Here is a 14,428-nt window from a genome sequence, read left to right on the forward strand (position 1 = left end):
ATAATATGGCATTAGAGTACAGTCCAACACCTTGCTTCCGACAGTGCTGCTACGGTGAGAGATCACTGTTTTCTATCATTTCAGCCTCAGAAGTCCTTCCCATACAAGATACCTATCTTACTGTTTTACAGCTGGGTATGCACACTTGTCTCCTCCACTAGGTAGAACAGAGTGAGCTCCCTAAACACAGCGTCTATGTCTTACTAGTTTTCCACACTCAGGACCTGGCATAGCGTCTCACACAGTGCCTGCACTCCATGAATATCTGCTAGGCAAATACATTATTTGCAACAACTACAACAATGATCATTATCATTTCTTTAATGCTTACTGTGTACCAGGCCCTGTATTAAATGTTTTACATAACATTACATCCTTGCAAAAATCCTCTTAGCAAGCATTATTGTTCTCATCAAATGATATACGGTGAAAGTGAGGCTTAAAGCTGATCGGGAATTTGTCTAAACTCAGTGATGGTTCCAACCTGGTGTCAGGATGAAAGCCCTCTTCTGTAATCTGTCAAATGTTTTCTTTACTCCCAGTTTATGTGTGGGGGCATAATTGACAACTTATAACCTATCGCTCTACAAAAGCAGTTTGTATTGCTTCCTCTTAATCCTGCAATTACCATCAATGAAAACCCTCTGCACAAGTTCAGCGTCACCTGTAGTGTCACCTATAAAGCTGTTACTGCAGATCAGAAATGCCACTGTGTTCCCCTTTCCTCTTACCCTTTGTTCCTTGTTTTCAGTTGTGATTTTGTTTGCTATCAATGATGAAATCCATATTATTTAACATGATAGAATCCATCTTTTAAGTAGAGAAAACTGTTAAAAGATTTTGGAAAGCATAAACAGATGTGTAATACTGTAAATACTACCGATTCTCTTGAACTCATCTGAGTTATTTAATCTCTCAAAATACTCTGAATCAATCAGACTGGAATCTACCCTATTGTTTTTAGGGTCCAATAATTCTACTTGTAGATTAAACCAGCATGCTTGATAAGAAAGTGAATCATTTCTCTCATTAGTCATTTCCTCAAATATTACTCTAGTGTCTCAGTACTTTCATGCAGTTAGTCTGTGTTATTATAATTTATATTGAGTAACTTTTAAAAATGTACTTTTTGCTTCTATGTTTGTCTGCTCTCAAGATGAATACGAGCCTATTAGAAAGATGGTTGATCTCTCTCTTTAAAACAATTTTACTCCAAACGTGGGATCTGTTTATATAGCATATGTTCCATATATGTTCTGGGCTGAAATCATTCATAACTCTGCCAGAGCAGATTAAACCAGGGGGGAAAAAACCTTCAAAATAATTAACATTTGCTTTATTTAACAGCCCTGGTCACAAGCTTTTTGAGAGATGCTGTTGAGGCTGTTTTCCCAATGGAATTTTGGTTATTTATGGAGAGCTAGGCTTAACATAATCCATATCCTTCTGGATAATCGTGAGTTAGTGTTTCTACCAGTATATCCAAATGAAAATAATCAGTCCCTTTTGGGTTAGACTCTAACCAGATCTTGAAATATTTCACAGAAAAAGATTGACCCAAGGATATAGGATACAGAGAAGATAAAGGGAAAACCAATTATGAGTAAGTTTCATAAATGCTGTAGTAGAGATTCTTAAAGTAACAGCAGATTAAAAGAATTTTAAAGTTGTGCATATCGTGTCTTACAGTAACTTATTCTATGAAAGTGAAAGTTGTTCACTCATGTCCGACTCTTTGTGGACCCATGGACGATACAGTCTATGGAATTCTCCAGGGCAGAATAGTGGAGTGGGTAGCCTTTCCCTTCTCCAGGGGATCTTCCCAACCCAGGGATTGAACCCAGGTTTCCCACATTGCAGGCAGATTCTTTACGAGCTGAGCCACAGGGAAAGCCAAAGAATACTGGAGTGGGTAACCTTTCCCTTCTCCAGGGGACCTTCCTAACCCAGGGATCGAACCCAGGTCTCCTGCATTGCAGGCGGATCCTTTACCAGCTGAGCCACTAGGGAAGTCTTCTAATTTCTCTCAAGGTAACATGAAGATCACCCATAATTCCAGTAATTTTGTAAACACACTCATGGTAAAAATTGCTTCTTTGCTTAATGATCTATTATGAATATTTTTTTTACTAACTTTTTTTTGGGCATCATCAAATATTTTCCCTCATCTTTTGTACTGATTTCATAGAATTTTACTGTATGGATGCCCCAGAATTTATCTAAATAGTCCTCTTATTGTTGGACATTTAGGTAGTTGACAATATTGTACTGTTATGAAACCTCTGTGATGAACATTCTTAAACTAGATCTATGATTATTGTCTTTGAAAGTTGCTATAAGTAAAACTCCTGCAACAGGGTTTATTACACCTTGACATGTATTATAAAATAGCTGGATACCTGTCCTCTCGCCCCCAATGACAGGCTGTACCAATTTATACTCATACTACCAGCAGTGTATAAAAATGCTTTGCTTCTGTACATCATCACCAGTATTGTATATTATCTTTTAAAATACTGCCAATTTGATAGATGAAATATATTTCATTACTTTAATTTGCAGCTTTTTACTTACCATTGAACTTGAACATTTTTACCCATTTTCTACTTATATTTATTCGTTTGTTAATGACTTACAAGATGCCCTTTATATTTAAAGGATATTAATCCAGTGCCTATCACAGTTTGCATGCTGATGATATTAATTTTTATTAGCCCACTCTATCGATCTTTACCTCAATAATTTCTCCTGGCCTAAATTCTTTTTTCTGAACAGCAGCCAAGTGCACATACTGGTTGAGACATCTCCTCACTAGTCCTCTATTAAGAGTCCCTGGAGGCTAAAAATGTGGGGTCAGGGTGACTCCTGTATGGAAAAGGAACAGTGATGGATCTCAGGTTGTCTTCACCTACACTTAGGAGTTTTAAAGAGAGATTCTTCTTTTTTTAACTGAATGAAAAGATTCTTTAAATTCTATGGGTCTATCTGCTAAGTCGCCTCCAACTCTTTGTGACCCATGGACTGTATAGCCCACCAGGCGCTTCTGTCCATGGAATTTTCCAGGCAAGAATACTGGAGTGGGTTGCCATTTCCTAATCCAGGGATCAAATCCGTGTCTCCTGAATTGGCAGGCAGATTCTTTACCACTGAGCTACCTGGAAAGCCCCTTGAATTCTATAGTGCTCTACAATTTTCAAAAAGTTCACACACACAATTTCATATAATCCCAAAATAACCCTTTTAAAAATCCTCTCCCCCTGTATTGTCCCTCCCTCTCCCCATTCTCCCACTGGCAGCCACCAGTTTGTTCTCTATATAAGAGGTATTTATTTTATGTGCCCAGATGCATATTTGCTTAGAAGGTAGGCTTAGCCAGGAACGAAAACCCCTCTGTTGATTCAACTAAGGGAGGAAAAAAAAAAAGCAAGCACAGCTTAAAGACTCTAAATGAGAAATTGGCTCCATCTCTTTTTTTTTCCCATGGAGAGAAATTTTAGTTCTAATAAGGCACAACGGTAAAGCCCACCAACTCCCTTCACTCTTTCCCTGCCAGCAAAGTCTGTTCCCGTATCTCGGCACCTGCAACAACACAGCAGTATTCCCGACTTGTAATCTGCCAGAAAAGGTCTGCCAGGTGAGCTGGCCCAGGACAGACACACTCCCTCTGACTCTAATTGAGAGCAGCTCCTTAAACATACGCCCCCGCCCACACATCAGAAGCTGTTCTCAAAAGGAGCTGCATAAAGGCAGCTGCTGGCCAAGATCTATCGCTGCAGATCGAGTTTGTGTTTAAGCTGTGGCCACAAACCCCTCTACCTAATGAGCACAGCATGAAATGCCTGGTGATATTAAATGTTGTCTCCTCCATCTTCCTTATTCTCATTGTGGAATTTCCCTGAAAAGCAGTGAAGTGCTAGGCTTTTTTAAAAAATTGATTAGCGGGTGTGATTTCGCTTACATCTTCCATAAACGCTCTGGCTGGCTGCATACCATTGATTACTGGGGGTCAGTTTACAGCAACTAATTGCTCTCCTTGCTAGTGTTTTGATACGAAATTCAATAGCAAATATGTTTTCAAAACTCTTGTCTTTGCGGCTTGAGTCAGAAGTGACTTGAGGCAAACCCAGTGGACTGAATTTTCCCTTCTTTAAAATAATTGCTCTCTCATCAGTCTGTGAAGAAAGTTTCCAAATTATAGCATTCTAATTGGAAAGTCTGCATTATGCATGCGATGACAAACTATGTTGTGCTGAGCGGCACTTTTTTCATCCCTTTCTTAAGGGATTAATTCTGTGCCAGATTGTGAACAATGGCTGAGGTTTAACGGTGGAGATCAGCAGCTTCTCCACTGAACTGGTCTTTTGGATCAGCAGCAAGAATCTGTTTTGCCTCCTTCTAACTGTCCATCATTTGTGGGAGACTCCACTGGAAGGCCAGGGGTCAAGACAGTTGTTCTTGCCGAGTTTTCCCATTTGGACGAAAACAGACAACTAAGCAAAGATCAACTGCCATGGTATTAGCCATATAACAATAATTTATCATCAGATCCATTTCCAATCTCTCAGACAAAATGAAAGGTACTTCTGACCTCAAAAATGTGTACAGACTATTCTTTGTTAAAATCTTCAGAAATAAAGTTCCTCAGAAATAACTGTCTTCCATTAACAATTCAACAAATATTTGCTGACTATTAACTAAGTGACACTAGGCAAGTCACTTAACTTGTGTTTCAGTTTCATCCCTTGTAAAATGAAAGGTCTACATCTGATGGTTTCTAAGGGCTCTTCCAGTTCTAACATTTTGTAATTTTTTGCGACAGTCTATGCAGAACAGGGTTTGGGTTTTTGGTTTTTGGGTTGTTTTTTTTTGGCATACCTATCCATTACATAGTAACTCTTCCTTTTTTAAAAAATTGTATTTATTTATTGGCCATGCTCTGTGGGATGCAGGATCATAGTTCCCTGACCAAGGACTGAACCTGTCCCCCTTGTAATGGAAGTGCGGAGTCTTAAACAATGGACAGCCAGGGAAGTCCCAGTAACTCCCCTCTTTGAGTATGGATTCTGGCCCAACCTTAAGGTATATGTAGTGGGTTCCTGAGTTCTGTAGACACAACTGTGTTGCAGGAAGGCATATGACCCTTGCTGAGCCGATCAGATTTCATACAAAAAATTTACAATTATGTAAGATTTTACCATAATTGGTGCTATTCATTTAAAATGATGATAAAAATGCAGACATTCTGGAGGGACCCTCTTTCATCAGAAGCTCAAAGTAGTAAAGAAAGTCATCTGCAGTGAGAAGTAAACAAGACAGGTGGTATGGCCCAGGAAGGGTTGTCTGGCCTCCTTGCAGGATGACCAACATCTGATTTTAGTCCCCAGTGCCCTAGTGGCGGCCACTGGAGTTCCTGCCTTGGTGTTCCATGAGAAATTTCCCAACCACTTTAATAAACTCACCATTTAAGGCTTAAGCCATCTTCATCTGGTTTCTGTAGCTTGGAAACAAAAGGGCCCAAGATAAGCTCCTAGCGGAGTGCACGAGGCAGAAACGAACAGACGTTCTGATGATGAGGATGACAATGACAACGTGATGGCTATGGGACCAGAGAGATGACAAGGTGAAGAACCAGGATGGTGAGGAGGCTCACTCTGGACAGCAACCTTTTCACTGAAACATGAAAGCAGAGCCTCTGTTGAAGCCAAGAGGGGGAGGACTGCAGTGTGGGTGAAAAAGCAGAACGGGCTTCAGAATAGTTTCCATGAGGCCTGCCGCGCTGCAGGGAGCGGCCTTGCAAAGACAGAACAGTCAGCGTGGTTTATAACTCTCTCCAGCAGTGGCACTGAGAGGGTGAAGGGGAGAAAGCAGGGGTGTCAGTGACAAGGCAGAGACAATGCAGGATGAGGGCAGTGAAGTGCAGTACGAGTGTTCGCCACTTGAGGCTGCTGAGGAGTTACCTGGAGTCAGAGGGGGCTGACCACCTGCCAGAATAGAGGGAGGGGGATGGGAGCTCATGACAGGCTTCCCTGGTAGCTCAGACAGTAAAGAATCGTCTGCAATGCAGGAGACCCGGGTTCGATCATGAGGCAGAAGAGAATTTGTGACGGACACAAGGGTGAAGGAGAGAGGTGTGGTGGAGTTCTGGTCACAAGAGGCAATTTCATTCAGTGCTTTCTGTCACTCTTCTGAATGAGGAGCAGAAAGATAAACATCATGTTAGAGGCTCTGTTCTAAGCTCTGCTACTGAGAGGCAGGAGAGGGCCTGTCACAGCTGCCGGAAGGAGTGAGTACAGCTTCAGAGGAACAACTTTACTGGTGGGAAACGGATTTTTCCCCAAGATGAGAGGGCTCCTATTGCCAGCTGTCAGAAAGTTCAATTGTGCAGCTTCTTCCTCAGGTGAGGAGCGAGGTCAAGCTGAGAAGAGCTGCCGGCCAAGATGAGATTCCCAGCGGGAGCCTGGAGCCAAGAGCCAGCACCCTACCAAAGCACGTGGAGCAGACCAGGTAGCTGTCCTGCAGATCCAGTCACGGAAACTCCCAGGGAGGAACCACCATGGGTCCCCGCCTCTATGTGGGCCACAACCTCGCAGGGCCAAGGGGGCATGAAAAGAAGAAAATGCAGACTGCTTGCCAGATGGAAGGGGAACTTGGGAAATACCCTAGTCAGAGCACATCAGAGCGTGCACGTACCTTCTGACATTGTTTAATCTCTCATACGTCTTAAGAGGGTGACTTCTCTAAGAGAGGAAGAAATAATGACACTGGCTCATAATCTTATCCCACAGTTGGTGTGGGAAAAGGTAAGCATAAGCCCTTGGCTGTCTGGCATGGCAGCTTCTGTGTTTAGTCACTGAAGCTCTGGGGTGAGGAAAGGTGAGGAGACACATATATACTCCGGCTCCACCATGTAAGTTAGTTCACTGAGAAAGCGGGAAATAAAAGCGGATAAACGCTATATCCTCTTCAGTATAATCCAGGGAAGTGATCTGAAATGCAGAATACACCTGCAGGATACAGCTAGACAGAAAGCTGGATGGGACACAACTTTGACACAATGCAAAACTACCAACTGTTAACAGCTAATTTAGACCATCATTTCACTCCTTGGAGGGATTAAGTTTTTAATTTCAAGTTTTAGGTGATGACATAAAAGATAACAGCAAACTACCAAACAGTATGGCTGCAGCTGCAACATTTAATAAATACTGAGTGTGGAACGAATGGGGAACAGCTAATCATAATCTCACCTCACATTCACACAGATCTCAACGGCTTCAAAATGTTTTTGCATATATTATCACATTTTGGGGAAAAAAAACAATTTATAATCAGCACACTTCCTGCTTTCAATGCAAATCTATTTTTCTAACTTACTTGGTTAATTTTTTTTAACATGGGCTAAATACTGCCCAAGCAATCTTTTACAGATTATTCAATCACTTGGCAAACCCTTTATTAATAAGTAAGTTTTAGCCAAGGCTTAGATTTCATCCTACACAGTCCAATTTGATGACAATTCTTTCATTGTATGCTTTCAATGTGGATATATGAGAAAAATTTTTCCAGGCCAAACAGCCCTAGAGAAGAAAAGCTGTTTTCTTCTATTTTCCAAGGTGACTCTATTCAATATAGCCCCCTTTCTTAAGCAAGATGCTGGCATCAAAAATACTGGGAACCATTTCAAATGGTTTTGTTATATTTTAAAAGGTGAAGTCTCATTATGTTGCAGACCTTTTCGAGCAGTGACATGCTAAGCAGATAAGCGGCCTTTACAGATCTTTCCCTATGTTTAAATTTGGCATCATCAATTCCCCTCTCTGCAGCAAGGCCAGCTGCCTTGATCTCAGCAGCATCCTCATCATGACGTGTAGACACAGTCAGTGAGATTGGCCCAATCTGGTTCACCAGCAGGATCCAAAAAGGACGTGGGAGAGGCAGAAATGGAGAGGTCCTGTCCTGACCACAGGCTTAGCTCCCTAGGGATCGAGCCCAGCTCCATTTGCCATGAGGGGCTGTTGGGATTTCAAAAGAGAAGAATCAGTTTCTTCCCTTAACAGCTGAAGGCAGTATGCACTTGTGTGAGCTTTTCTTTCCCTACTCGCACTTCTGTGAAATTACTAGGAGGGTGAGAAGAGAAGGGTATCTTAAATTAGAGCTCCAAGCTCACTAATCTACCAGTTGAGTTGTAGGGGATTTTCCTTCTTGGATCTTTACACTTCTGACTCCAGTGTAATCAAGTGGCCCCAGTATGGCGGGAAAGCAAAGTCGCTGAGTTCCAGGTGCCCCACGTACCACCACCCAATCCCCATCCCACACTCCCTTTGGCTTTCAGGACCAAGTCCAGTCAGCAGGAACTGCCCTGACTGTGCTTCTAGAGCCAGGACCACGCATGGTGCATGGTTCCCAGCACAGTGCCTTACACATCGTCAGCTCCACTGAGTTAAACTGAAGGAGGACACGGGGACAGGACAGGATGATGGAAAGGAGATGGAACTACAGATAAACCTCTTTTCTCACAGGATGAGTTACCAGCACAACATCTTTCAGGGATCTGTAGCCTGAGTTACATTTCAATCTGCACATATGCCAGCCAGTCCTCCACCCCCACACCATTTCGGAGCGTCTCGGTTGAGAGGTCATTTATGAAATGTATCAACTCTGACTATGATTTCATCTTTTGAGCTCTCTCTTCTGCCCCTCCTCTGACCACATGTTAATATGTGCCCACATGTGCACAGCCTATGAAGCCCCAAGAAGCAGAGCCAAAGAGAAATAATAAGCTCCATAGCTCCTTTTCAGTCCCTTGGGTCAGGTGTTCATAGGAATTCCTGTCTGTGGCGAACTCACAGTTTAGCTACAGGCAGATCTTTGTATTCTCTCAACCTGGTGATAAAGGGAGAGAATGGAAGGGCAAAACAAGGTGGGAAGGCTCAACTCTGAATATTACAGGCAAGAGAGTATTCCAGCAGGGGTGAATTACAAGGCAGAACTCTTCCCATCCAGTCATGTAATCTCTACATTTGTTCTCCCCCAATCTCCTCTCTGGGCACTCTGAACACTGCCAGCACTGTCTTCCCACGCTGTCTCTCTTTCTTATCAGCCTGACCTTTCACCCAAATCAGATCTGGGTTTCAATCTTTGCCCCAGCTTTGAGTCCTCTTCTCTTTCCCACAGGGCACAATCTACAAAGTCCTGAGCTCTTGCTGAAAATGATTTTAAAACACTGTGTGTCCAATCCTTCTGCAGAAGCACCTGCATAGGTCACTCCACCTTCACATCCTCTCTCTGCTAAGTGGCTGCTTTCCTTCTGTCGTGTCCCCAAATTTCCTATTTATTGTCATATTTACACCTACACAATGAAGTGCTTGCCTGTGCTCTCCCTCATATTTACTCTATCTAAATTTCCTTCATTTAGGTCTCATCTCTAATGAACTTCCATCACAAAATTCCTCTGCAAAGGCTTTCACATGAAAAAGACCTTCTAAAACAAAAAAATAAAACTATAATAAGTTACAACTACTATAAAATTTAAACACTTAGAGTAAGCAGATTATTCTATTTGAAGTTTGAGGTATCTCACAAATCATAATCCTCTTTGGGGTACATGACATATCATTAAAATAAAGACAACATTAATGAGAATAATGACATCTTCTTCACAAATATGTAAGAGTGAGAATCCTAACAATGATAAGTACTTACAAACAAAAGATAATCAATTAGTTTAATAAGTAACTGTGTGAGAAATCTTTTGAAGAATGGCGAAAGGCAAGAAGAAAGGTGAGATTTTATGTAATCTTTCATAACGGCTAGAGGGAAAAAATGGATAATTATGTTTTTCAATGGAATTCTTTTGATCACTGGCCACTCAGTATAGTTTTCTTGATCCAGGTCTTCAAAGCTGAGATCTTAAGTTTTGATTCAAATGCTTTCAACTGAACGTTAATAACTCTAACTTTTCTAACTGCTAAACAGCCATAATTATATTAAACTAGTGTGGGTGTCGGGACAAAAGGCTAAATGGGCAGTTGTCATTTTCTTTTCTGGAATCACCTCTGCTGTTTCCCCAGAGTGGGGGGCCCCGGGTGAAGGCTCCAATGGGGAGGGATGTGAGGGTGCAGCTTCTGTCTCATAAACACTCACTGGAACTGCAGTGTGGCTTCCCCCTCCCTGCCATGTTTATTTGGTTGAAGGATCGTCAGACAAGAGAAAAACACTCCCTCTTTGGAATGTATTCTGCACGAGCTGCCTTTTTAGAAATAACCCTCCCAGGTGCTGACATGAATATTCACCAGAGTATGCTGGGTACAGGGGCCAGCCTCCACGCCATGTACGCTAATCCTTCAAAACGTATTCCAGGCAAGCTACCAGGGTAAAACTCCTGTACAGAAATCGGTGATGGATATTGGATGGCTGAAAGGAGAAAATCTGAGTGAAGGAGGCAGAGATGAATAAATCACTCACATCTGTCTAAGGCCCTCGGCAGCTAGACTTGTCACTTGGACTCAAGCACAGCATGAGGCTTCATTAGAATACTATGTGAATTAAACTGTTTCTTTTGTTCATCTGGCTTATCTTTCCTCATTAAGAAAAACAAACATGTACCTTCCCTGTGCCCCAAAGCCGTATCTATTGGACCCCTTGTTCCTTTCTTTCTGTACCAGGCACCCTGAGAATACAGGTACGGTACCACGCAGGCACTAATGCAGCCATACGGGCATGCGTATACACCCCTGCGCACACACACAACACCCCACTCTGCCTCACTGCCCTGACACATTCAGAAAGATAGAGGCAGAAAAGATTAAGAACCTCACAAACCAGGGAAGGAAGGAACTGTCACGGTGATGAGATCCCAGGCTTCTCAGGACCCTCCTCAGGACTCTGGGACTGAATCCCCAGGACTCAACACTGCGGTTCATGCTGAGGGCAGAGGGGACCTGGTGAGGCAGCCTGTCCAAGTCACACAGGAAACTGTTACAACTAATGCTCTTCTGACAATGTTTACGTGTCGGGGGCTGGGAGACATTCCTGGGGGTAATTTGGAAGGAGCTAGAACTGAACTGTTCTAGCTGTAAGCACAGTTCAAACTCTAATAGTTTAGGGCATCCAGGAGGTTGGGTGATCCTATCAGGTCAAAGAGAGAAGGAATATGAGTAAGGAGGAAGGAAATGGTAGCTTCTGCGACACTCTGGATCAAGTTGTCCCTCAGCCTATTTGGACCACAAAGGGCTCCACCAGCTCTCCTGCAGCCTCTGATGGACACAAGGACGATCCGAGGCAAAATGTAGCAGTGGCACAGCAGACAGGCCCAGAGGCCAAACTCTGCGGCTATCTTGAAAGCTTATCTTCTCAGATTTATAATCTGTTAAACGAGGTGTAGGGTAGGGGAAGAGAGGGAGACAGAGTCTAATTTGGATGATCTGTGGTTCCTAAAGTAACACAATGATAAATCCTTCGGTACTTCTTATAAAGTATCCATAACAAAGAGGTGTATATAAAATGTAAACCAATATTTTTAAAAATATGCTATAGTAGCAGAACCCCTTTTACAAACATCTAAGAACCTATGGTTTTTCCAGTGGTCATGTATGGATGTGAAAGTTGGACTGTGAAGAAGGCTGAGCGCTGAAGAATTGATGCTTTTGAACTGTGGTGTTGGAGAAGACTCTTGAGAGTCCCCTGGACTGCAAGGAGATCCAACCAGTCCATTCTGAAGGAGATCAGTTCCGGGATTTCTTTGGAAGGAATGATGCTAAAGCTGAAACTCCAGTACTTTGGCCACCTCATGCGAAGAGTTGACTCATTGGAAAAGACTCTGATGCTGGGAGTAGGAGGAGAAGGGGACGACAGAGGATGAGATGGTTGGATGGCATCACTGACTCGATGGACGTGAGTCTGAGTGAACTCCGGGATTTGGTGATGGACAGGGAGGCCTGGCGTGCTGCGATTCATGGGGTCACAAAGAGTCGGACACGACTGAGTGACTGAACTGAACTGAACTGAAGAAGAACCTCAATATTCATAACAGGTAAAAGCAGAACCACTCTACCAAGGTCCGCGGTGGGGCCTCATCTGCCAGACTTCCTCCTGTGGTCGCCAAGGCTCAGCCCCCGTAAAACACAGTAGGAAAAATCACTGGGTCATGGTGTATACTGTGACCCCAAACTAAATGCTGATATTAATGCTCATATCTTTAAATAACAGCCTTATATTAATAACTTATTATTCACACTTTTTGAAACCATGAAGGGCAAATGGCTTCCCTAATTCTTCACTTTTACCTGTATGGACTAGAGCTGTTAGTGAGAAATGGAGTTGAATAGATAAGAGCACTGGTAAACTATGGCCTGCGGCTGCCTCTTTTTGTAAATAAAGTTTTATTGGAACACAGTGTGCCCTCTCACCAGAGTGGAGCAGCTGTGACAGAGACTATAGTATACAAAGTCTAAAATTACTATCTGGTGCTTTATGAAAAAAAGTTTGCTAGTGCCAGGAATAGAAAACTAAAGCTCTTCATATGGAGCAATAAAGAGCTATGGCACCAAAGCAAGAAATAAAGGTATAGCTTAAGGCTGAGTTTAGTCCAGAAACATCTAAAATCCCTTTCTTCTGTTGAAAGTTTTCAGTAGATTTTCATGTAGCAAATTCTACACAGAGCTGTTAGATTCTGCTTAGTCCTAATCACACCACTATTTCTGTGACAACTGTACAGACAATTGTTGGCTTGTTTTTCACCCCAAATTTCTGGTATTTCTGCTAAGAGTAAAGGAAGGAAAGAAGGAAAAGAAGGAATGGAGGGAGAGAGGGAGGGAAGGAGGGAGATTCTAATTAAAAATGAAAACCTGAAAACCATTCCCAAATCTGTTCCCTGAACTGATGAAGGGCCTAGGCGCTACATTCTCAAACTGAAGATACATGCAAGCACAACAGACACTTGACCAAGACCCTCCAGATCTCTATGCAAGAGCACGGAGGCAGCGGAGTAGGGTGAAGAAGTTACAGAGACATTTAAAGTCAATAGTTCAGTTCAGTTCAGTCGCTTAGTCGTGTCCAACTCTTTGCAACCCGTGGACTGCATGCAGCACACCAGGCCTCCCTGTCCATCACCAACTCCTGGAGCTTACTCAAACTCATGTCCACTGAGTCGGTGATGCCATCCAACCATCTCATCTTCTGTCGTCCCCTTCTCCGTCCGCCTTCAATCTTTCCCAGCATCAGGGTCTTTTCCAAGAAGTCAGTTCTTCACATCAGGTGGCCAAAGTATTGGGAGTTTCAGCTTCAGCATCAGTCCTTCCAAAGAACACCCAGGACTGATCTCCTTTAGGATGGACTGGTTGGATCTCCTTGCAGTCCAAGGGACTCTCAAGAGTCTTCTCCAACACCACAGTTCAAAAGCATCAATTATTTGGCGCTCAGCTTTCTTTATAGCCCAACTCTCAACATCCATACACAACTACTGGAAAAACCATAGCTTTGACTAGACAGACTTTGTTGGCAAAGTAATGTCTCTGCTTTTTAATATGCTGTCTAGGTTGGCCAGAGCTTTTCTTCCAAGGAGCAAGTGTCTTTTAATTTCATGGATGCAGTCACTATCTGCAGTGATTTTGGAGCCCCCCAAAATAAAGCCTCTCACTGTTTCCATTGTTTCCCCATCTATTTGCCATGAAGTGATGGGACTGGATGCCATGATCTTAGTTTTCTGAATGTTGAGTTTTAAGCCAACTCTTTTACTCTTCACTTTCATCAAGAGGCTCTTTAGTTCTTCTTCACTTTCTGCCATAAGGGTGGTGTCAATCTGCATATATGAGGTTATTGATATTTCTCCAGGCAATCTTGATTCCAGTTTGTGCTTCATCCAGCCCTGCATTTCACATGATGTACTCTGCATATAAGTTAAATAAGCAGGGTGACAATATACAGCCTTGACGTACTCCTTTCCTTATGTGGAACCAGTTTGTTGTTCTATGTCCTGTTCTAACTGTTGCTTCTTGACCTGCATACACATTTCTCAGGAGGCAGGTCAGGTGGTTTGGTATTCCCATCTCTTGAAGAATTTTCCATAGTTTGTTGTGATCCACACAGTCAAAAGCTTTGGCGTAGTCAATAAAGCAGATGTAGATGTTTTTTTGGAACTCTCATACTTTCTTGATGATCCAACAGATATTGACAATTTGATCTCTGGTTCCTCTGCCTTTTCTAAATCTAGCTTGAACATCTGGAAGTTCATGGTTCATGTACTGTTGAAGGCTGGCTTGGAGGATTTTGAGCATTAAAGTCAATAGGTAACACACAAAAGTTATATGGTCAACGATAAGGCAGTTAGTATGACAGCAGTAAAACACTATTATCTCAGGAAGATGACACCACAGACTAAACCACACCAATTAGACAGACAGGGTTGTTTATCAGTCACCAGGAGACAATG

At 42.6% G+C, this 14,428-nt stretch overlaps 1 protein-coding gene across 2 annotated transcripts in view; it reads right to left on the reverse strand.

The window, feature by feature from the left end:
- Positions 1 to 14,428, reverse strand: part of BTBD9 (BTB (POZ) domain containing 9) — a 411,775-nt gene that overhangs the window by 74,297 nt on the left and 323,050 nt on the right. The window lies entirely within an intron of this gene.

This window comes from Bison bison, unplaced genomic scaffold (genome assembly GCF_000754665.1).
Source record: "Bison bison bison isolate TAMUID 2011002044 unplaced genomic scaffold, Bison_UMD1.0 scf7180017864270, whole genome shotgun sequence".
Classification (NCBI taxonomy): domain Eukaryota; kingdom Metazoa; phylum Chordata; class Mammalia; order Artiodactyla; family Bovidae; genus Bison; species Bison bison.